General features: G+C 40.0%; 1 protein-coding gene across 3 annotated transcripts in view; it reads left to right on the top strand.

Annotated features, from left to right (window-relative positions):
- The window catches only part of LOC114081183 (uncharacterized), a 220,761-nt gene that overhangs the window by 139,131 nt on the left and 57,889 nt on the right, over positions 1-23,741 (top strand). The gene's annotated exons all lie outside the window — the stretch shown is intronic.

Genomic DNA, 23,741 nt, shown 5'->3' with positions numbered 1-23,741 from the left:
TTAAGTGCCCCTGAGTTCAATCCTTGGTACCAAAAAAAAAAAAAAAAAAGAAAAAAAGAAAAAAGAAAGAAAGAAAGAAAAAGAAAGTGTGATGAGCAATTTCAATACTTGGCATCTATTTAACAAAACCACATACATTAAAATATCAAAAGAATTTCCATAGCAACATTATGTGTCATTGTCAAACTGGAAATAATCTAAGTGTTCACCAAGAGTAGAATGGATAAATAAATAAAACTGAATAAATGAAGTATTAGTATGAAGAAGAACATCATAGATGAATCTTGTAAACATGATGTTGACAAGAGATGTCAGACATATTGAATGACTCGATTTTATAATATAGAGAAAAAAATCTATGCGAAAGAATTGAGGGAAATGGTTGCTCTTGGGGAGGGCAAGCAGCAGTAAGCGCAGGGAACAAAGGTGCTGGTTCTGCTTCTTGATCTGGGTGTCAACATTCATCAGGCTGTTTATTTTGATGGGTTTTTCCAAATGTATATTTCCAAAAAAGAGAAATGCTTGCTAAAAGGAAAAAAATAGGTAACTGGAAATTCTTAAGCTGATTACTAATCAGTCATCACCACCAATATGAAAACACTGGTCTGGTTCAATCCTCTCACATCACAGATGAAGTGAGACCCAGAAAGATCCAGAGATGTGGCCAAGGATGGGCCTTAATCTGGATCCCACACTACTTCAGTTTAGTACTCTGTTATACTGCAATTTCTTTTTTTTTTATTTTGAAGAAAACAGTCTCTAAACTCATTTCTTTTACTCCTTTTAAAAATTTTATTATTTTAAAATTTTGGGGTGCATTGGGATACATTTATACTTGTATATGAAATAATTTGGTCACTCCAGCACCTCTCCTTGCCCTCTCCTCCTCCCTTTTCCTATTCCCTTCCTCTACCCTATTAGTCTCCCTTCTATTTTCACAAGATTACTGTTTTTCTTTCTTCTATCTTCTACATATGATGGAAAATATATGACCCGTGACTTTCCAAGTTCAGCTAATTTTGCTTAATAAGATGCTCTTCATTTCTATTCACTTTTCCTACAAGTGATGTAATTTCATTGTTTTTGTATGGATGAATAAAAACTCATTTTGTATATATACCACATTTTCTTTATCAATTCATCTATTGATGGACATCTAGGCTGGTTCTGTAATATTTGCTATTGTGGATTATGCCACTATAAACATGGGTATGTGCATATCACTATATTATGCTGACACTGCTGTGCCATGGGGTGGTTCCATTCCTAATTTTTTGAGGAACTTCCATACTGATTGCCCTAGTGGCTGTACTAGTCTGCAGTCCCACCAATAATGTACAAGTGTACCTTTTTCCTCACATACTCATCAGCATTTATTTTTTGTATTCTTGATGATTACTATTCTAACTCAAGTGAGATGAACTCTCAGTGTAGTTTTAACTTGCATTTTCCTTTGTTTTTGAATAAAAGAAGTATTATTTTATTGCTGCTTAAAAATTATTCATATATATATATATATATATATATATATATATATGCCTATAATTACAATCACTTATACATATGAATGTTGTTTATAAGAATGTTGACATTCTATACTGTCACTCAAGGTATACTATCAACATGCACTATTTTTTAATTGATTTTTTAAAAATAAATGACAGTGGAATACATTTCAATTCTTATTACACATATACAGAACAATTTTTCATATCTCTGGATGTATATAAAGTATGTTGACACTAATTCGTGTCTTCATACATGTACTTTGGATAATATTTCCATTGCATTCCACCATCCTTGCTAATCCTCAGCCCCCTCCCTTCTCCTCCCACTCCTGTGCACTATCTAGAGTTCATCTATCCCTCCTATGAATGTATCCCTACCCCACTATGAATCAGCCTCCTTATATCAGAGAAAACATTCAGCATTTTTTGGGGGGATTGGCTGACTTTACTTAGCATTATCTTTTCCAACGCCATCCATTTACCTGCAAATGCTATGATTTTATTCTCTTTTATTGCTGAGTGATATTCCATTGTGTATATATGTCACTTTTTTATCCATTCATCTACTGAAGGGCATCTAGGTTGGTTCCACAGATTAGCTGTTGTGAATTGTGCTGCTATAAACATTGATGTGGCTATGTCCCTGTAGTATGCTGTTTTTATGTCCTTTGGGTATAGACCGAGGAGAGGGATAGTGGTCAAATGGTGGTTCCATTCCAAGATTTCCAAGGAATCTCCATACTGCTTTCCTTATTGGCTGCACCAATTTGTAGTCCCACCAGCAATGTATGAGTGTATCTTTTTCCCCACATCCTCTCCAACACTTATTGTTGTTTGTCTTCATAATAGCTGCCATTCTAACTGGAGTGAGATGAAATCCTAGAGTGGTTTTGATTTGCATTACTCTAATTGCAAGATATGATGAACATTTTTTCACATATTTGTTGATTGATTGTATATTCTCTTCTGAGAAGTGTCTGTTCAGGTCCTTGGTCCATTTATTGATTGGGTTGATTGCTAAATATGTTAAATATTTTTTTTTCATATATCTGTTGGTCACTTGCACTTACTTTTAAGAAATGTCTGTTTAGTTCATCTGTCCATTTATTGACTGAGTTATTTGCAGTTTTATTGTTAAGTTTTTGAGTTATTTATATATCCTGGATATTAATCCTCTACCTAGAAGAGTAGTTGGCAAAGATTTTCTTCTTTTCTAGATGAACTCTCTTCACACTACTGTTTCCTTTGCTATGCAATTTCACTTAGTCTTTTGCTTTGTTTCATTAATAATTAAACTAATATATTAAGATTTCTGATATTTTGTATTATATTATTTATTTTGTTCTTTAAGGATTTTCTTTATTTCTATAGATGAATTGCTTTTCTGATGAATTAAGCAATAATTTAAGATACAGCAATTAAGGTGTATGTTCATGTCTTCAGTTTTTTTCCTCCACATTTCAGACTGTCTTTAAAATCATCTAGGTTATTTGTGTGAAGAACTATCTTATGATACTTTCCTGTAGAATCTCAGCTTGGATTCTAGAACAATGGTGTCTACTAGAACATCCTATAATGGTAGAAATACTAATCTATATCTATGAAATGCAACTAAGTAACTTAACTTTTAATTAAGTGTCAACAGTGCTATGGTGTGGATAAATATCCCCTAAAGGCCCATTTGTTAAAGGCTTAGTTGCCTGCCTATGGTGCTATTGGAAGGTGGTGGAATCTTTAGGCAGTGGTAGGACCTAGTGGAGGAAATAATGTCAATGGAGGTGTTTCCTTAAAGGGATATTGGGACCTCATCTCCACCCACCCTCTCTGTTTGCTTCCTGGCTGCCAGAAGTTAAACAGTTTCCTCTCCCATGTGTTTCTACCATGATGTACTGCCTCATTGTGGGACAGACACCATGGCCAAGTGGCCATGGACTAAATTCTCTGAAACTGTGAGCCAAAATAAACCTTTCCTCCTTATTAGTTGTTCAAGATATTTTGTTACACTAAGGGAAAACTGACTAACGTGGCCATGTCTACTGTATTAGGCAACTCAGCTATAAAGACATGACAAAAGCCAGCATGTGAGTTTTTCCTTGAATTTAAACCAGAAGTTTAAATTCTAGTCAATAATCATTGTTTGTCTTTAGATTTTAACTGACTTTTGCAATGTCATAGTGACAAAAAAGAGTCGACAGGAATATTAGTTTGTTTTGCCTTTAGTCATGAAGTGAGAAGGTACTTGAACATCAGTTTTCTTACATGACTTGAATCAAATATGGTTTTGTTTAGGTAACAAATAATAGCATTAGAATCTATAGTTATTTGGAGGCATATCTTATTTCTCCTGGTCTCATCTCTTTCCTGACTAGGATATTGTGTCCACAAAAGTACCTTGCATGAAAGAATTGCCTCTGGTTACCAGGCTGCTGCAGGAACTGAAACTACTTTTAGGTAACCCTTTAAGTACCATCTCCTCCATGACACCAATGTCATAGGACAGATCAAGGAGTTAAACCTCAGGAGCCTGCCTTAGCTGCAGGGACAATTATTGCCTTCCTCCAATCTCCTTTTCTTTTTAAAATCCACCTCTTGTTTTTATTTTAAATCTGTTTTATGTCTGACACTGCTTACTCTTTAAGATCTGTGGTCTTATTTATTACATATGGTGACTTCACACAAATCCTTCTCAAGACTCCAAGATTTTTCCCCATTCTGGTGTCTCCCCTATATGACTGGATTAAGTATAGCAAAGTGCTCAGAAATTTTATTCCTACATACAGTTGATGTTTTCTCCCTGTAATTCTACTGATGGTACCACTTCATCTCTTGGAATCACATAAAACAATTCTATCCTTCTCTTTAATTGGGTGTTCTTCGTGTGTTGAGGACAACTCTTGTCTCATGTTAGCTTTCTCTTGGATGAAAAACCCTGGTTTCCCAGCACTTTATAAAGCTCAGACTTTTGTCATCTTGGACATATGTCTCCTGATGCTCTCTCACTTGTTTGCCAAGTTCTAGTATCTTTCTCTAATTTACTTCTTCAAAGTATGGTGTACTTGTGAGTAAAAGCAGTGTCTAATAATGACAGATAAAGGGCACAAAGAGGAACCACTCAGGGCAAACCAATACAAAAAAAATGCTATTCCTGTCAAAATCTTACTTGAGCATTTTATATATCCAGCCAGGTAGGTTCTGATCAAAAGAGCTACACATGTGCTCTTACTTACTGAGATCTGAATGCTTTACTTCTGTTAGTGCAGCTGAAGCCTAAGTGTAGTCATAGGTGAGTGCTCCCCTTGAATGCTTGCCTGCATTTCCATTTTGGTAAGTGTTTTAGTCAGCTTGGTTGCTACATGACCAAAAAGACATGACAAAAACAATTAGAAGCAGAAAGTTTATTCTGGGGTTCATGGTTTCAGAGGTTTCAGTCCATAGATAGCTGACTCAAATCCCCGTGGCAGAATATCATGGCAGAAGCAGGTAGCAAAGGGAAACAGCTGAAAACATGGCACCAGGAAGCAGAGAAAGAGCTCCACTCAACAAGAAAAAAATATATATTCTAAAGGTACACCCCCAGGGACCCAGCTATGTCCTCCAGCTACAACCTGCGTGCCTACAGTTAGCAGCCAGTTAATCCCCATCAGAGGATTAATGCACTAATTAGGATAAGGCTCTCATAACCTAATGATTTCACCTGTAAACCCTCTTGCATTGTCTCACATGAACTTTTAGAGGACATCTAATACCTAAATCATAGCAGTGTGTTTCAACTTTTCTTTGAGGAAACATTCCTCCCTCAATTGAGGTACATCCTGATTTCACAGATGGACCCATGTCCCACATCTGGCCAATCAAGCAACATTTCTACCTACCTTACAGTGACTGCCTTCAGCTGAGCAAGACATTAGAAAAACACCAATCACAATGCCTACCTAGCACACTAACACAAAAAAATGCCAACTCTTCACTATCACTTAGAAGCATTTTTCATATGAACACAAGAAAGGAAACAACACAAATGTCCATTTGTGTCGCGACCCCTTGCCCGCAAGGAAGACGCAACTCAGGAATCTTCTCTCAGCAGTTTATTCAGGTCCCTTGATATTTATTATTCTTTCTTCTTCTCCTCTTCTCTCCTTCCCGGATGCCCTCCCAGCCTTAATAAAGCATCCCAAGCCCCAATGCAAAGCTGCCGCGTGGAACTTTCTCACAGGGTGGTGAAAATCATGTGCCAACTCTCTCAGATAAGGAGTTGTTTGTCACATACCACAGCGGAGCCAGCGCCATCTCGTAATGGCGACCATAGTCTGCAGAAACGGCAGAAGCGGCTCACCACAGTTCCCCCTTTCTGTTTTATTAAAACAATACAGGCGAGAGTAGAGGTCCTATCCCACTGTGCAGAAGTGGCTGCATAGTATGGCTCAGTCCTAAGGAGGGCCCTTCCCCAGATCCGAGGCCATATCAGCCGACGCCTTTTTTCGTGGGGCGGGGCGTGGACGCGTCTAACCCGCATGCAATAGGACATGCTCTCCTTGAGGTCCACGTCAAGGATCACTCAAGTGCAGTGCCTTGCCTCGCATCCTGTATCGTGACGATGGTGGACGAAGGGGGATAGCTGAGGCTGAACTGTGGCTGTATTAATGACAAACAAGTTGACAGCACCCTGAAAGAAAGGCACGGACTTTAAAGCGATAGTAAAGCACTAGTGTGGAAACCCATCTGCGTGCAATGGCAGCAAGACCAGCAGAGTGCAAGGGCTTTCCAACACTAAGAGAATAACAAGGAAAGTCATGTCGATCCCAGTGCAATGTTATAATAACTTGGGGTGCAACGACCATGACAAAGGTTTACTGTTTAAGATGCGCAAGCCAGACTTGAGGTGAGTTGCTATTTTCTAAAGCTGCAAGAGCTTGTATGATCATAGCCTTTTCTTGTGCATGGCGAGTTTTAAGGCGACAGAGAAACCACAAACAAAGTATAACACTGAAGCAACACATTGCACCAAAAATGCCTACTCCCACCCACTCTTTGAAGAAGGAAAAAGCAGAAGATATCCAATCGGTGAATTGACCCAAAGTCACTGGTTCGACACGGGTACTGTTCAAGACAGCTATCTGGGTTAGTTGAGACTGGATCATGTCTTCCGCTGCCATGGACCAATTTCCAGCCAAATATTCGCCAATGATGCGGGAGGCATTTCTGGAATCATTAAATCTGACAGAGGTTATGCATAAATGTGCACGTTGATCAACACAACCCAAAAGCACCAAGTCAGCCAATTCTTCTACCTGAGCTTGGAGTAAATCTATCCTTTGGTTGGCAGCTAAAATCCCTGACAAAATATGTTGATTAATTGAATTTTGGGATTCAAGTATAGTGGAAGTTTGTTGAACAACTTGATTAATAGTGGCAGCAGTTTGTACTTGACTGGCCATGGCTACTCCAGCTGTAACTGCTGCGGCAGCAGACACTGCCACAGCTGTCACTATGGCTGCCGTAATTCCAAAATCTCTACGGACTCTAAGTAGTTCAACAATGGGGAATTTATCTGGGTCCGCAGTGACTGGGATTGGGACAAAGGTTGGAATTTTCATAACCACTGCTACAGTCCAAGAACCATTCCAACACTCAGATAAGAGACAGGTAACACTAGAACAATCCAGCATCCCCGATGAGGTATTATTAGCCAAAAGGAGCAAGAACGGGGATTGGACGCAGACCATTGCAGGAGGCAATGTGGCATTATATAGCAAAGAGTTGAGCGAAACAGATGTGAGCCTATTACCTCGTTCACTTTTCCTAACAGTGCCAGAAACATTAGCCAGCCAGGTTTTGGCTCCTAGCAATTGAGCCAATGCAGAAATATCAGCTGAAGCCCCCTTCTCATTGGAAATCAGCCATTGAAACCAGGACCAACCTACTCCTGTAGAGGAGTTGGCACTATGGTTAAAATTATAAACATACCTCTTAAGAGAGGGGGAAAAGGAGAAACCCTTAGCAACTTGAAGTTTCTCCCAAGAATGATCCTGACAAGGCGTAAATGTTGGGGGGAAACCAAGATTAGGGGTACAGTAAGGAGAGGCCTTGAAATGAGTGGCATTGTAAGTACTATTAAAAGAAGGAGGTACTGGGATTAGTACCTTGGAGATCATAGCCAAGGTAGTTATGTTTAAAGCAGAGCTATTTACAGGGGTCCCTGAACCTGATTGCTTCCCCGAAACTACTTGGCTCAGTACAGCATTAATAATACTCCCTGAGACCTGATTGGACCGCAATGGGTCCTCCCAGTTAGTCAGATTTTTGGTCTTAAGGCTAATGCAATTAGCGTTTCCAAGGCTGAAACAAAAAACTCCTGTGAGATTAACCTGAGATCGATTAAAAATGCTTTCCACGTCCCCTCTAGGAGAGGCACAGGGAGCAGACATCTCACATGAGGTAGAGAAAAGAGTGGGGAGGACACTAGAACTACCATGAACCGGCATCGGCATTGGCCAAGCCCGTGCCACTGCCCACCACTGCATTGGTGTCGTCTGTGCCATCGGCACCAGCACCAGAACCAGAGCACGTAGCAGAGTGAAGATCCTCATCACAGGGTTGCTGTGGTATCTCTTGTTGCTGGTCGGTTGATGTCAAGACTCTTCTTGTCAGGCGTTCAGGGACCCACAACGGCTCCGTGCGATCCTGGGGAAAAACACATACAGATCCTCGTGCCCATGTCAGCACGGGGTCGGGGCCGTTCCATTGGCCTGTAAGAACATCCTTCCACTTAACATAACCAATCACAGAGGGCTGAGGGGACACATGTCTATCAGCCACAGAGCGACCATGAATATCCAAATTTAAAAAATTAATGGTAAAGAGAGCTAAGGACAGGCGTTCTTTAGGAGTGTGTTCAGCTCCTATTCCCCCTTTTTGTTTTTGTAAAGTTTCCTTTAAGGTGCGATGAGCACGCTCAACAATGCCTTGTCCTTGAGGATTGTAAGGCAGACCATGAGTAAGTTGCACTCCCATGGTAGAACAAAAGGATGTAAATTGTCTGCCAGTATAAGCAGGTCCATTATCAGTCTTAAGGGATGCAGGAGCACCCCATGCTGCCCATGCTTCTAGGCAATGAGTGATAACATTACGTGCCTTCTCTCCCGACAAAGCAGAGGCATGAATAACTCCAGAGCACGTATCAACAGAAACATGTACATACTTGAGGTTACCAAAGTCAGGTATGTGCGTCACATCCATTTGCCAGACAACCAATGGTTTTAATCCCCGTGGGTTCACTCCATAAGTAGGGGGATGAAGAAATGTGACACAATGGGGACATTGTAATACTATCTGACGAGCATCCGCTCTTGAAATGGAAAAACGCCTGCGCAGCGTTAAAGCATTAACATGGAAATTTTGGTGAAATAATTTAGCCCCCTCTAAGGAGGAAGCCAAGCATATCAACTGGCCTCTAGTGGCTGAGTCCGCACAGGCATTACCCTGTGATAACGGACCAGGAAGAGAAGTATGAGCCCGTATGTGCATTGGATAAAAGGGAGCAGTGCGGCTACAGATAAGTTGTTGAAGCTGATTAAAGTAAGCAGATACATTATGGGCATTACTAATAGCTCCCACGGCCTCCAGGACTTTGAGTGCTTGTACCACATAAATGGAGTCCGAGATAAGATTAAAAGGAAAAGAACACTGTTTAAAAACCTCAATAACAATTTGTAGTTCAACCCATTGTGGATTACCAGGAGCAAATTGATGCTGAACAGGGGGAGAATCATTAATTACATAAGCTCCCATTCCAGACTTGGAACCATCAGTGAAAATATTAACAGCCCCCGGAATTGGATTGGGTGAAGTTACCTTAGGGAAAATGATGGGATGTTCTTTAACAAAATGGAGTAATGGATGGGAAGGGTAATGATTATCAATATCCCCTTGAAACGAGCAACATAGAATAGCCCAGTTGTCTAGAGTAGCACACAAAACATTAAGTTGAGCCTTAGTATAGGGTATAATAAGAGAAGAAGGTGATTGTCCGAAAAATTGAATGCTTTGGTGAATCCCTTTAAGTGCTAACGCTGCAACAGCATCAGGATAGTATTCTAAAGATTTTCCTGGGGATATATGTGGATGGATCCATAGTAAAGGCCCATCTTGCCACAGTACTCCAGTAGGCTGCCGCATAGTGGCAAGCACACATAATTGGAAAGATTTATCACTTTGGAGCCTGTATAGAGTAGCATGTTTTATGGCTTCTTCTACTGTTATAAGGGCCGCTCTAGCCTCTTTGGTGAGGCTACGAGGAGAAGCAAGATCTGGATCACCCTTAAGGGTAGCATACAAAGGCTGGAGCACACCATTAGGAATATGTAAATATCCCCTTATCCAATTAATATCTCCCAACAGTTTTTGAAAATCATTTAGAGTTTGGAGATCTTGAGTTCTTATGGTGATTTTTTGTGGTTTTAGTTTATCATACCCAATTATTACTCCCAAATACTCAATAGAATTCCCCGTTTGAACCTTTTCAGGTGCAATATGTAGCCCATATTGAGCTAACAGCTTTACTAAGTCTTTATAGGCCTCATTAACTATCTGCTCTAATTTAGCGGCCAATAACACATCATCCATATAATGAATAATCTTGATGGAGGGATACTTATGCCTAAGAGGTGCGAGTGCCTTCCCCACATACATCTGGCACATCGTGGGACTATTAGCCATTCCCTGTGGCAACACTACCCACTCAAACCTAAGATCTGGCTCCTCGTGGTTACACGAGGGAAGGGTGAAAGCAAAACGTTGTGAGTCTTTAGGATGCAAAGGAATAGAAAAGAAACAGTCATTAATGTCAATAGCAATAATATGCCAGCCCTGAGGAATAGAGGAGAGCAGAGGTAGCCCTCTTTGAATGGGCCCCATAAGTTGCATTTGAGCATTAACTGCTCGTAAATCATGTAGTAGGCGCCACTTTCCTGATTTTTTCCTAATAACAAATATGGGAGTATTCCATGGAGAAGTAGAAGGTTGAATGTGACCCAAGTTTAGTTGTTCTTTAATTAAATTATGGGCCGCTGCCAATTTAACCGAGGGAAGAGGCCACTGAGGCACCCAAACAGGCTCCTCGGTGAGCCATGTTATGGGTATTTGAGCCCCAGTGGCCCCTAGGAAAAACCCAGACCAAATCTGTTAAGCTTTTGATGACCTTGCACAGGATGCCTACACCCCTGTAGGTGTTTTCCTAGTCCTAGACCTGGCCTATACCCCATATTTTGCATAATCTGTTGAGACACCGGAGAATAGTCATTACTAAGAGTAAACCCCATGTCTTTCATCAGATCACGACCCCATAAAGAGATAGGTAAATCAAGTACATAAGGCTGAAAGGTGCCATTGTGTCCTTCTGGGTCCTTCCAAGATAGATGTCTACAGCTGATTTGAGGGGCTTGGGCATATCCCAAACCTCTTAGTGATTGATCTGAGAGCTGCACCGGCCACCCCTTTGACCAGTCCTTTTGTGCTATTATACTACGATCTGCTCCAGTATCTAGCAATCCCAAAATTGATTTGCCTTCTATGGTTAAGGTTAAAGTAGGACGGTCATTCATATCTAAGGACAAATAAACAGAATTCCCTCCAGTGACTCCAATCTCATCACTTGTCCTTGAAAAGGAATCAGCAGGAAAGCGGGTATGCAGACTGGGTAGAATTAGCAATTGAGCAATCCGGTCTCCTGGGGAAATGGACACAATACCCCTTGGAGCTTCCACCATAACCTTTACTGATCCTACAGTATCAGGACTAATGACTCCAGGAAAGACATGAAGACCTTGCAATATAGAGGATGCACGTCCAATTAGCAAGCCTACAGTGCCAGGTGGTAAAGGTCCTTTGAATTTAGTTTCCACCAATTGGACTCCCATCTTAGGTGTTAGTACGAGTCTGGATGTGGAACAGAGGTCCAATCCCGCGGCACCTGTAGTGGCTCTCCGCGTCTCATGGGATGGCGTAGAGATGGCCATGTCTCGGGTTTGGGTGTGACATTCTCCATTGCCCCATATATTTGTGGGCCCTGAGGTCGGGGGCCCCTTCGGCCGTTTTTTGGCCCAGCTGAAACAGGCTGTCCATAGATGTCCCTCACTGATCTACACTCTTTTGCCCAATGCTTTCCCTTTTTACATTTTGGACACAGCCCCGGTTGACGAAGGCCATTGAAAGGGCCACCGCGAGGGAGTCCAGTAAAATTATCTTTTTTAGGACATTCACGTCTGAAATGACCAGGTTGACCACAGTGGAAGCATGTTCCGGCACCAGGACTGCCCCCTTTTGCCATCCGAAGGACAGCAGCTGCAAGACCTGCATTAGTTAAAGGTCCTCCAATCTCTCTACACACTTTCATCCATGCTTCTATGCCCTTATTTTTATAAGGAGTGATTGCTGCTTTACATTCCTTAGTGCACTGCTCAAAAACCAATTGCTTGATAAGGGGCATGGCTCTATCAGGATCCCCAAAAATCTTTCCAGCGGCATCCACCATCCTTGCTACAAAATCTGAAAAGGGTTCTGTAGGGCCTTGTAGAATCTTGGTCAAATTACCAGACACCTCTCCTCTATTTGGAAGCGACTTCCATGCCCGAATGCAAATGTTGTTAATTTGATCATATGCCTCAAGAGGAAATCCTGTCTGTTGATTTGCAAATCTACCCTGCCCTAAGAGCATATCCTTGTCCCAATGGGGATGTCCTGCCGCATGGTTTTGGGCGGCCTGCTCTATTGCGCCCTCTAGCACGAATGCTCTCCAGTCCAGATATTTACCCGGGGAAACGCAAGCCCGAACAAGGCTAGCCCAATCAGAGGGAGTCATACAGTATCTAGATAGATTCTCCACCTGAGTCAGTGTGAAGGCGGCATCCACCCCATAAGTGCGCACAGACTCCGCCAGGGTCTTTACAATTTTAAAATCTAAGGGTTCATGGACTCTTCCCCTGTTGTCATCCTGAAAAACTGGATAAGCAAGACCCATCTCAGCGTGAACAGCCCTCCATGTTTGGGCATGGAAAGCTCTCCCCGTAGTGCCCCCACCATACGGCGGTGGATCCGGGGGATCGTTCTTCCTGAGCCCTTGTTTCTTTTTATTCCCTTCTCCTATAGCTAAACTCCCTAGCTGACAAGACAGCCTCCCGAGCTCTTCCTCCTCATCCTCCTCCTCCTCTGACCCACTTTCGCATGGGGGTGTACGCAGCGTACTGAGATCTGGATACAACCGTCTCCTCCCCCGTGTCATGCTCCGCACACTCCCCTCTTCACGAGTCACTTCGCTTTCTGCCGTCTCCGACTTTTCCTCATGTAATCGCTCTAAAACCTCCTGTCCTTTAGCAAGTGCTTCCTGGCATCTGCCATCCGTAAGGCAACCTCGGACCATTTTCCAAAGGGGTATCACCCCACCCTCTAACATGCCGTGCTCAGATGCAAAATCAAGATCTTTGCCTAATTTATCCCAACTAGGCACAATAAGGCTGCCCGAAAATGCAAACCACGGTGCAGCGATATCTACCTTTTGTAAAAATCTCTGTAATGTACTATGCTTCACTTCCAGTCCCTTGGAACGTAACAGGCCATCTAGGGCCAGAAGAAGCGGACTTGAAGATGTGGCACCCATGACACAACGACAAAAAAAATACAGACAACAGAAACACACTGACGCAGCGGAAAAAACACAGAAAGCAAAAGCGAAAGTAGAAGCAAAAGTACACGGCGCGGCTGCAATAAAATGCAAGGCTTCCTCTTTCATTACAGACAGAGGAGCTGCCCCGCTTTAGTCGCGGATCCCACTTACCTAGGGACTAACCCCGCTTTGAACGCGGATCCCCCTTACCTGGGGACTAACCCCGCTTTGATCGCGGATCCCACTTACCTGGGGACTAACCGGTGCACCACCCCTGACTACTGAGAGTTCTGATTTCCCGGGTCTCGGCACCACTTGTCGCGACCCCTTGCCCGCAAGGAAGACGCAACTCAGGAATCTTCTCTCAGCAGTTTATTCAGGTCCCTTGATATTTATTATTCTTTCTTCTTCTCCTCTTCTCTCCTTCCCGGATGCCCTCCCAGCCTTAATAAAGCATCCCAAGCCCCAATGCAAAGCTGCCGCGTGGAACTTTCTCACAGGGTGGTGAAAATCATGTGCCAACTCTCTCAGATAAGGAGTTGTTTGTCACATACCACAGCGGAGCCAGCGCCATCTCGTAATGGCGACCATAGTCTGCAGAAACGGCAGAAGCGGCTCACCACACATTTGCTCATAATTTGGATGCATAACATGTGGTTATCTATTTTATAAACATGGAGGAACCTTGAAAACATCATGCTATGTCAAAGAACTCCATTACAAAACAATACATTCCATAATTCATTTATATAAAATGTCCTGAATAGGCAAATTTATATAGACAGAAAGAAGTTGCCTAGTTCTGAGGGTGAATATGAGAAATACAGATTACTACTAAAGGATATAGAGCTTCTTTGGGGAAAATGATGTTCTAAATATCCTAAAATTGATTATGGTGATAGTTGGATAACTTAAAATATTAAAAACCTCTGAAGTGTACACTTCAAATAGGTGAGCTGTATGATGTCAATAAAGCTATTACAATAGAAAATAAACACAGAAGGACTTACATCCAACATTTGAATACTTATTTACAAAATGTTGATGGCTTCAACATCTCATGGACTTTTAAAGCAATCCTGGAAAGAAGTTGATATTGCTAGATAAAGTTGGAGAAAATAAGACCTAAAGACTGTAAGTGATTTGCTTGAGACATTGGATTGTTTGTGGTAGAGCCAGGAGATGTCAGCCTCTGCTCGCTGTGGTCAAGTTTAGTGTTATCTGCTCACTCCTTGTTTACTTAGCCTCAACCACCTTATTTAGGGAATTGTATATATAACTCTGATTTTGTGCCAGTCCCTGTTCTATGCCCTTCAGATATATTAGCTAATTAAATCCCCACAATAACCCTCTGAAGAAGTGAAACTTTGACCCTCCTTCTGGCTGAAGAAGTAGAAGCAGGGAATGTAACTTTCCCAGATCATACAGCGAGTACCTGACAAAACTAATTTGAACCTAGACCATATTGCTCTTCAACCTCTGCATGCTAGAGGGAGAATGGCTTCCTTCAGTGCCTGTATCTGAGACCTCTACTTCAATGTAAAATGAGACAAAGGTAACTGCTTCATCTGTTCAGCTGGGTTAAGATCTGACACTGGGGCACCACTCAAGTGTTTCAGTGGCCTGGGATTCCACAGCACTAGAGCCAAAGGTGAGTGGTATTGGTCAGTTGAAGACTTTTCTTCTCAAAAGTTCTGCCAGCAGCAGTGTTTGCTTTGTGGTAACTAAACAAATCTTTCTTCTCAGGTGACCAGGCTGGGGGTAAGCAGGAGAGAGGAGGAGCTGCAGAGTGTGTACTTTGTTTTATGAAGACACACCATCACTAAAGAAGGAGACAGAACAGACAGAATAAGAGCTGTGTGGTGCAAGAACAATTTCTTAACACACACACAAACACATGAATGCACACACACTGTGCTGATGGCAATTCTGCGGTCCTCATTAATCTCACTGCAGACTGGCCACAGAGTTGCAGATTTTGTTCTACTTTGGCTCCCTGCATCAGCAGGGCAGCCCCCAGTTAGTCCCAAGACTTGTCCTTCCAGTTGCATGTTTAGAGAAGACTTAGAGGTATAAAAGTGCTTCTCTTGTGACTTAGTCTCTATGTACACCTCTGTGTGTCAGATGTAAGCAGGAGTTGTTAGCAGGCCACAACAGGCTCCTTTTCTCCCTGCAGCATCTGTGCCTGGCTTGCTCAGTCATTCTTGCATTTGCTTTGTGGGAGGTGCCAAACTGTTTAATTTCACCATGCATTAGGGAACTCAAAGAGTTAAGCCAACTGCTACAGGGCTGGGGTTGAGGATTCTGGTTTCCTTGTGGTGACATGGGAGAGGAGGGCTGTACCTACATGTGCCCAGAGCTGTCCTGCTTGCTGCTCCTGTAGCAGTTAAGTCAAGGACTGCTCACTATTCTTCAGGTCACAGTGTATAGCATTGTGAGCACTAATAATGACATTGCCTTTTAGGATACAAGCCTGTTAAGGTGTAATTTGTGGTGTTTGCAATATATCCTCAATGTAATATACCTGGACAATACTTTTGGTCTATTTATTTTTTATTTTGAATACAACTGGAATCTGAATTCTGATTTTGTTTTAGAAGGAAGTTCATAAATGCTTCTGTACTGAAAGAAGAGCTTGGGAAGGCTGGTGGAATAATTGGATCCTTCAAGTTTCTACTAATTTTAGTGTATTCTGGATTATAATGTTTAGTCTTATAATTAGCTATTAGAAAACTTTGGCCCAAATTTAATACCCATTTTTAGCAAATATGAATGTTACCTTATCACTACCCTTGTTTTTTCCTTTCTCCTGATTGCCTTCCTTTTTATCAATTGAAAACCCGATCACATTCTTTTTTCAATAAGTTTGGTCACAGACAAATAAAAAGATCAAATCATGCATCTGTACATAAACATTTCTTAAGAGGCAGGTCTACTGGAAACAAATCCCCTCAATTTTCATCTAAGTGAGTCATTTTCTTTTTTTCACATTTGAGGAATAATATTGCAAGGCACAGAATTCTAGGACAGGGGCATTTCTCTCTCAATAGTTTAAATATTTCATACTATACTCTTCTTTTTTGCATGGTTTCTGAAGAAGTCAAAAGTAATTCTTGTACTTGCTCTCCAATATGAATAAAGTATTTTTCTCTTTCATTTCTTCTGTGAATTTTTCTTTATATATAGATTTTTATAGTTTAAAAATTATACGCATAAATTGCTTTTTTTTTCTTTTGTGGTGTGTATCCACTTGGTGTCTGTTCTCTGTGTTTCTTCGATCTGTGGTTGGTATGACATTTAACTTGGGGAAATTCTTAGTCTTTCTTGTTTCATATATTTCTTCTGTTCCATTCTCTTTTCCTTCTTCTGATTTTCCCATCATGAATATGTCTGACTTTTAGAGATGCCCCCACATTTCCCAGATACTCTGTTCTTTTTTTTTTTTTTTTTTTTCAGAATGCTTACCTTTTGCTGTTCAGTTTAGGTTGTTTCTATTGAGATGTCCTCCATTTTAAAGATTCTTTCTACAGTAATTTCCAGTCTATTAAGAAACCAATCAAAGGATTCTTCATTTCTTTTTGGGAGGAGGGATACCAGGGATTGAACCCAGGGGTGCTTAATCACTGAGCCACATCTCCAGCCCTATTTATTTTTTATTTTGAGATAGGGTCTCCCTAAATTGCTAAGGGTCTTGCTAAATTGCTCAGGCTGGCTTTGAACTTGCAATGCTCCTACCTTAGCCTTCAGAGCCTCTGGAATTACAGGCTTGTGCCACCATGCCCAGCTAGGATTCTTTATTTCTGTTAGAGTATTTTTGATCTCCAGAATCTAATTGTGTTTCATTCTTAAAATTTTTGGCTCTCAACTTGCATTGTCTATATGTTCTCACAAGCGGTCTACTTTATCCAGTAGAGCACTTAGATAAATCACAGTCCTTTGCTGGTTTGATAATTCCAACAACTCTGCCAAAACATTTCAAATTCCTGGTCTGATCATTTCAACATCCCTGCCCTATCTGAGTCTGGCTCTGATGTTTGCTTTGCCTCTTCAAACTGTGTGTGTTAATACCCTCTAGTACACCTTATAATTTTTTTTTTTTTTTTTTTTTTTGTGGATAGCCAGACATGATGTACTAAGAAAAAGGAACTGCTATAAATGCATAATTAGTACTGTGATGATAAGGTGTGTGTGTGTGTGTGTGTGTGTGTGTGTGTGTGTGTGTGCAGGGGAAGTGATTTATAGTCCTATTATTATTGAGTTTCAGTCTTTTACGAGACTACGCTTCTAGACCATTGTTGCATAAGTTATAATTTCTCCCTTCTTAGATATGACAGGATGGGAAGAGGGGGCTGGACCTTGAATATTTCCATTCTTGCAGGTAAGTTAGATTCTGTTAAAGCCCCATTAGTTTGGGTTCTGGTTAATAGTTGCAACTATTTTTTATACACAGTGGAATATTACTTAGACATAACAAATAAAATTATGGCATTTGCTAATAAATGGATGAAACTGGAGACTATTATTCTAAGTAAAATAAGCCAATCCCCCAAAATCCAAAGAATAAATGTTCTGTCTGTCATGTGGATGCTAACATATGATAAGGGAGGCGGGGAGGGATAGAAGTACTTTGGATTAGAAAACGGGGAATGATGGGAAGGGAGGGAGGATAGAAATAGGAAAGATGGTAGAATGAATTAGACATTGCTTTCATAAGTTCATATATGAATACTCAATCAATGTAACTTCATATCATGTACAACCAAATGAATGGGAAGTTATAATCCATGTATGTACAATATATATCAAAATGCATTCTACTGTCATGTATAACTAAAAAGAACCAATAATTTTTTTAAAAAAAGATTAATCCTAATTTTTACATAATTCCTAAATTAATTCTAACCTTTTCTGCATTAGAATTTGTAGATGTAGTGGCCATAATATTTTCACCAATTTTATCTCCATTCAACAAATATTTTTATAAAACAAAAGTCACAAAGAAGTTGTTTATGGGCTGGGGGTGTGACTCAGTGGTAAAGTGCTCACCTTGCATGTGTAAGATCCTGGGTTTGATCCTCAGCACCACATAAAAATAAATAAGCAAAATAAAGATATTGTGCCCATGTATAACTAAAAAAGATTTAAAAAAGAAGTTGTTTATGATAATTTTGAATGTGTTCCAAATATAAATGCTGCAATTTTGTAGGTTTTTCCCTACAAAATTCCATTTCAGTGCAGAATATAAAATTATCCCATTAAATTCCTCAAAAGGGACTTCCAATAGAAAAGTTATTCTAACATACTATTCAAAAATTTCAGAGTTAAATATTAATGTGTGAGTTCTGCACATTTTTTCCAGTTTCTCCATTTCTTTTTTAGGAATACATTTGAGTGAATTTCTGTTTTTGAGCTTTATTTTAATAATTAGAGCTTTTCAAAATAAATGGTAAAAGCTGAAGTTTTTGATTTGCATTCATTGACTACTTGCCTAAAATTATATAATTGATATTGAACAAATAAAAATTTGGAGGAGTTGTTTATATGACTGATTTTCAAAGTTGTTTTTTAGAGGCTTAAACTTTCCTCAGATTTGATTAATGATATATATCAAATAGAGAAAACAGATTCTCCCTTGCATATAAATATCAAAAACTGTTTAATGGATTATTTTGTAATTTATTTAATAGTATTATATGAAATACTCCTAAGTCTTATAACAGATATGTGTATTTTAATTAGATATCACAGCTTATTTTGTTCTGAATATATGATATGTATGAACTTCAGCTAATTCCTAACACATTTCCTTCTCAAAAGATTCTTAATTTAGTAATAATATTATTTTTACCATAACACTCTACAAAAAATGTATATTACTACTACAGAATATTTGGTCTTTAATGCTGACCTCTTAAATTAATTTACAGTGGTATCTCAATGATGCCAGGTGTCTCACTTTAGGGAGAATAATCTTAGAAAAAAAAAGCTTCATTTTTATCTCAGTAATTGGATGAAAAAACTCCAACATTTATTGAAATTATATTAAATCATTGTCTAGTTTTTGTACTGGATCATGTTGAGATAAAAATAATATCATTTAAGTATTATCAATTAATCTATCTTACATGTACAATGTAATGTGGACTAAAAATGAAATAAATTTCTTTTTTTTAAAAATAGTCATCTAATTTGTGTGAAAATTTATGCATCCCAGAATGATATTTACATGTGTAATTTGTAGGTGAATGACCTGAAGCATCTTCAGGCATAATCTTTTTGCAATAAATATTAAATTAACTTTGAATTAAGTTGTTATGGTTTGGATCTGGAATGTCCCTAAAAGGCTCAAAACCTGGTTCCCAGTACAGCAATTTTCAGAAGTGGGGATGTTAGTAAGTGACTGGGTAATAAAAACCCTGATCTCATTGGTGTATTAATCTATTTGGGGTGGGGATGGTTGGAGATGTAGATCACTGGGGCATGGCCTGAAAATGTATTTCATGTCCCTGGTCCCTTCCTCCATACCTCCTCTTTCTCCCTGCTTTCTGGCTGCCATGAGCTGAGTAGCTTTCTTTTGCCACATCCTTTGCCATTATGTTTCTGCCTTAGAGCCAGCTGACTATGAACTGAAACCTCAGAAACTGTGAGCTAAAATAAGGTTTTTCACATCTAAGTTATTTTTCTTAGGTATTTGTCACAGTGATGAAAAGTTAACCCAGAAAATTTGCATCAGGAGTTGGGTTGTTACTGTGTCTATAACTAACCTTATGGTTCAGAAGACTTTGGAACTGGCTTTCAGAAGGAGTTTGGAAAAGTTAGAAGCTGCAGGCTAGAAAAGCCTTAGAATGTTATAAGCAGAGCTTAATAGATGAGTTTCATGTGATCATGGAAGACTAGAATGCCAATAAGAATGTGGACAGTAAAGATTGTACACATGAAGATTTGTGCACATGAGGACTTTATGGGGAATTAGACTAGAGCCCATGAATGCTACATTCTGGAACTTATCTACATTTTTATCCTGAAACTTTTTGTGAGGCTGAATTTAAAGATAATAGACCAATTAATTTGATGGACTTTCAAGACAGAGCAGGATTCAGGCAATGGCATGGGTATTGCTGGCAGATTTTAGTCAGGTTTATAATGAGAATTGGGAGCAAAAAGAATGATGGAAAGAATTGAAGAACTGGCTTTTTGTCCAGAAAAGTTCAGGTAAAATTGGGACAAAGTAATTGTGATTGCTGAAGAGATTAGTACCACTAAAGAGAAGCTAAGTACTTTGCACCCAGACAATAGGATAGATAATTTGAGGGCATCTTTATAATTGGCAAGACCCCACCCATCTCATTTTTAAAGGTGTAAGAGTGTAAACTCATTTGAAGGATTTTACTTTGAGAAGAGATTGCTGGGACACCCTGCTTACGCAGGGTCACCTAGGAAGTTATTACCCCAGAATTCATTTCATTTCATTTCAGCATGCTTAGTCATCCAGGCACTCAGGGGACACACCAACCGTGGTATAGGCAGGCCCAGATTTGTTGGCAGCATACCTTGGCATCACTCATGTGGTGGTGGTTTGGCAGGCATAAAAAAATGTAAGTTATGGCATCATGAAGGCTTCCACTGAGATTTCAAAGGAAGGCCTCCAAAGCCAGTCAATATGATCAGGATCAAAATCTCTGCAGGAATCCTCTGAGAGAGCAATACATGAAGCTGTGAGAATGAAACCTAAATTGAGAACTCAAGAAGTTAAACATGCCAGGAACATAAAACATCTGCTAAGGAAAGCTTCAGGCAGCAACCAGAGCCAGCCTAAGAGAGAAAACACATGGGCTGTAACCAGCAAGGCCATAGGGGCATGGCTGGCTGCCCAAGCTTTCTGGAAGCCATATCCTGCCACCATATGCCACTGATACTGGAGCTATAAGAATTGTTTGACTAGCTGGGTTTCCATCTTGCTTCGGTCCCATTCATTATTTCTATGCCCCTATTTCTCTTTTGAAATGTAAATATTTGCCCTGTGAAATTATGTTGAAAATATTTAATTTGTTTTTGATTTTTATAGGAAATCATAGCTAAAAGTTTGCTTTGAGTGTTAGAGAAGAGTTTGCATTTTGATTTGGGGCAATGCTGAACTGTTAAGACCATAAGACTCTTGAAGGTAGACTGAATGTATTTTACAATGTGAAATGAGCAAGATCATTTGTATACCAGAGGTCAAATGTTTTTGTTTCTATCTGGCATATTTTCAAAGGTTATTGCATGGAAAGCATATTCCCCAATACAGAGATGGAGACTTTGGTAGTTCAGAGGTAGGACATTGGGAAGTGATTGGATTTGGAGGACTCTGATCTCATCAGTGTGTTAATCCATCAATAACTGAATGTACTACTGGGAAGTGGTGGAAACTAGGTGGTGGGGCACAGTTCAAGGAATTAGATCTCTGGAGGCATGCCCTAGAAAGTTATTTCTTCTCCCTGTCCCATTTTCTTCCTCTCTCTCTCTCTCTCTCTCTCTCTCTGCTTAATGGTTGCATAAGCCAAGTAGCTTTCCTCTGGCACATCCTACCACTATGATGTTTTATCCTTGGAGACAGTTGGCCAAGTTCTGAAACCATAAGCCAAAATAAATCTTTTATCCCCTAAGTTGTTTTTCTCAGGTAATAGTCACAATGATATAAAGCTAACACATAGGTGTTGATTCTTCAGATTTTTGTCTTCTTGTTTCTTGTGGTCACTGATATCATTATAGATTCATGGTCAGATGATAAACATCAATATCCTATAAGAGTTATACTTTGATTTACAAATATTTTTAGACAGGTAAATTTAATACTTATTTTTTCATTAAATATTCATCATTTATGAATAGATTGAAAATCAACCTTTCTGGAGCCCATTTCAGTTCTGAAGGTACCACTCACAGTCTTTATTTTAAGTCATGTAATTTCACACAGACCAGGCACTCCTGAACACCAGACAGCCTTTTGCTTTAGAGTCAGAGTAAGAAAACTCACAGCTGGGCCAGCAGCTGTGGCCTCAGCTCTGCCCTCACACTGTTCCCACTCCCTGGAACACAAGATTGTCTCTGAAGTGAGGAACTTCTAAAGCACATAACATTAAAGCATGAGTTTTGTAAGTTCTGTACCTAGGTGGGCACTCCTTTCTCTATCCCAAGGTGATTCCCATGCTCACCGTCTAATTTTTTTTAAACCTGCTTTTTCCTCTCTCCACATCACATTATTTTCCCTTTGCTTGCTTTTTTAGACCTTTATTTTATCTATTTATTTAGTTTTATGTGGTGCTGAGGGTTGAACCCAGTGCCTCCTTGTGCTAGGTGAGTGCTCTACCATTGAACCACAAACCCAGCCCCATACTTACTCTTAAAATGAGAATCCTTAAGCTCAGAAAGTTTAATAAAGTGTCCTTATAGGGGAGAAATGATGAATACTTTAGGTTCAGGATCATCTGAGGAAGTAATAAAAAATGGTATTTTGATCCCCATTAAAGAATTTTAAAAAATGAAAAACAAGGTTCAGAAAGGCTGTGTGGCTTGCCCCAAGGTCACCTTGATAGTACAGGGCAGAGCCTGGCCTCACTCATCACCTTACTGTCTTAACATTCTTCCTGCTGCCCCCTGTGAGTTCCATAAGGTAAAACAGGGGTACAGCCAAGAGAGAGTGCCCACACACCACCTATTATACACAGGCATTCAGAATCCCAAAGTAAATCAGAAAGTAAAGAGAGAAAAAGGCAAGTTAAGTCCAGGAACAATGGGCGCATTTGGGCCCAGTTGATTACCAGCGCTATGTTCAGGGAGGCATGAATACTCCTCAAAGCCCTTAAGATACATGGATGTGTGTTGGAACTTCTTCATCTGAGTTTAGAGTCTGTGTCAGTCAGTTGTGTGTCACTGACCAAAATACCCAACAAGATAAATTTAGAGGAGGAAACATTTATTTGGGATCACGGGTTCAGAGGTTTCAGCTCATGGTTGGTCAACTCCATTTCTCTGAGCCCGAGGTGAGGCAGAACATCATGGTAGAAGGGCATGGTGAAGGGAAGCAGTTCCCATCATGACAGCCAGGAAGCAGAGAGAAATAGGAGGAGGAGCCAAGGGGACAGGATACAATCCCTTAGAGCACACCTCCATATACACCTCTCCAGCCATGCACCACCTGCCTACAATTACCACGCAATGCAGTATTCCTTTCAAGTCATTAATCCATCAAATAGATTAATCCTTGTAATAGGTGACAGTTCTCGTGATTTAATAATTTCACTGCTGGCATTAATGCTGGAACTTTTGGGGAATTTCATATCAAAACCAAAAGAGGTTCCACACATTTCCTTCACACTTCAAAGATGTGGAACTTTTAATTTAAAAAAAATGGAAGAAAAGAAAAAGAAAAAAAATGCACAAAGCTCTATTTTTAATTTAGAACATGGATGGGATGGGGCAAGAAATATAAAAGTTGTAGTGAGAATATTTTGGAACAAATGAAATAAATTTCTCTACTTTTTTTGTTCACTTCAAAAGTTATAGAAGACCCAGCTTGATGCTTAGATTACAGCCTA

The sequence above is a fragment of the Marmota flaviventris genome, chromosome 13 (assembly GCF_047511675.1).
Source record: "Marmota flaviventris isolate mMarFla1 chromosome 13, mMarFla1.hap1, whole genome shotgun sequence".
In the NCBI taxonomy this organism is placed as follows: Eukaryota; Metazoa; Chordata; class Mammalia; order Rodentia; family Sciuridae; genus Marmota; species Marmota flaviventris.
Note: the sequence above shows the minus strand (reverse complement) of the source record. Positions and strands in the feature narration are given on the sequence as shown.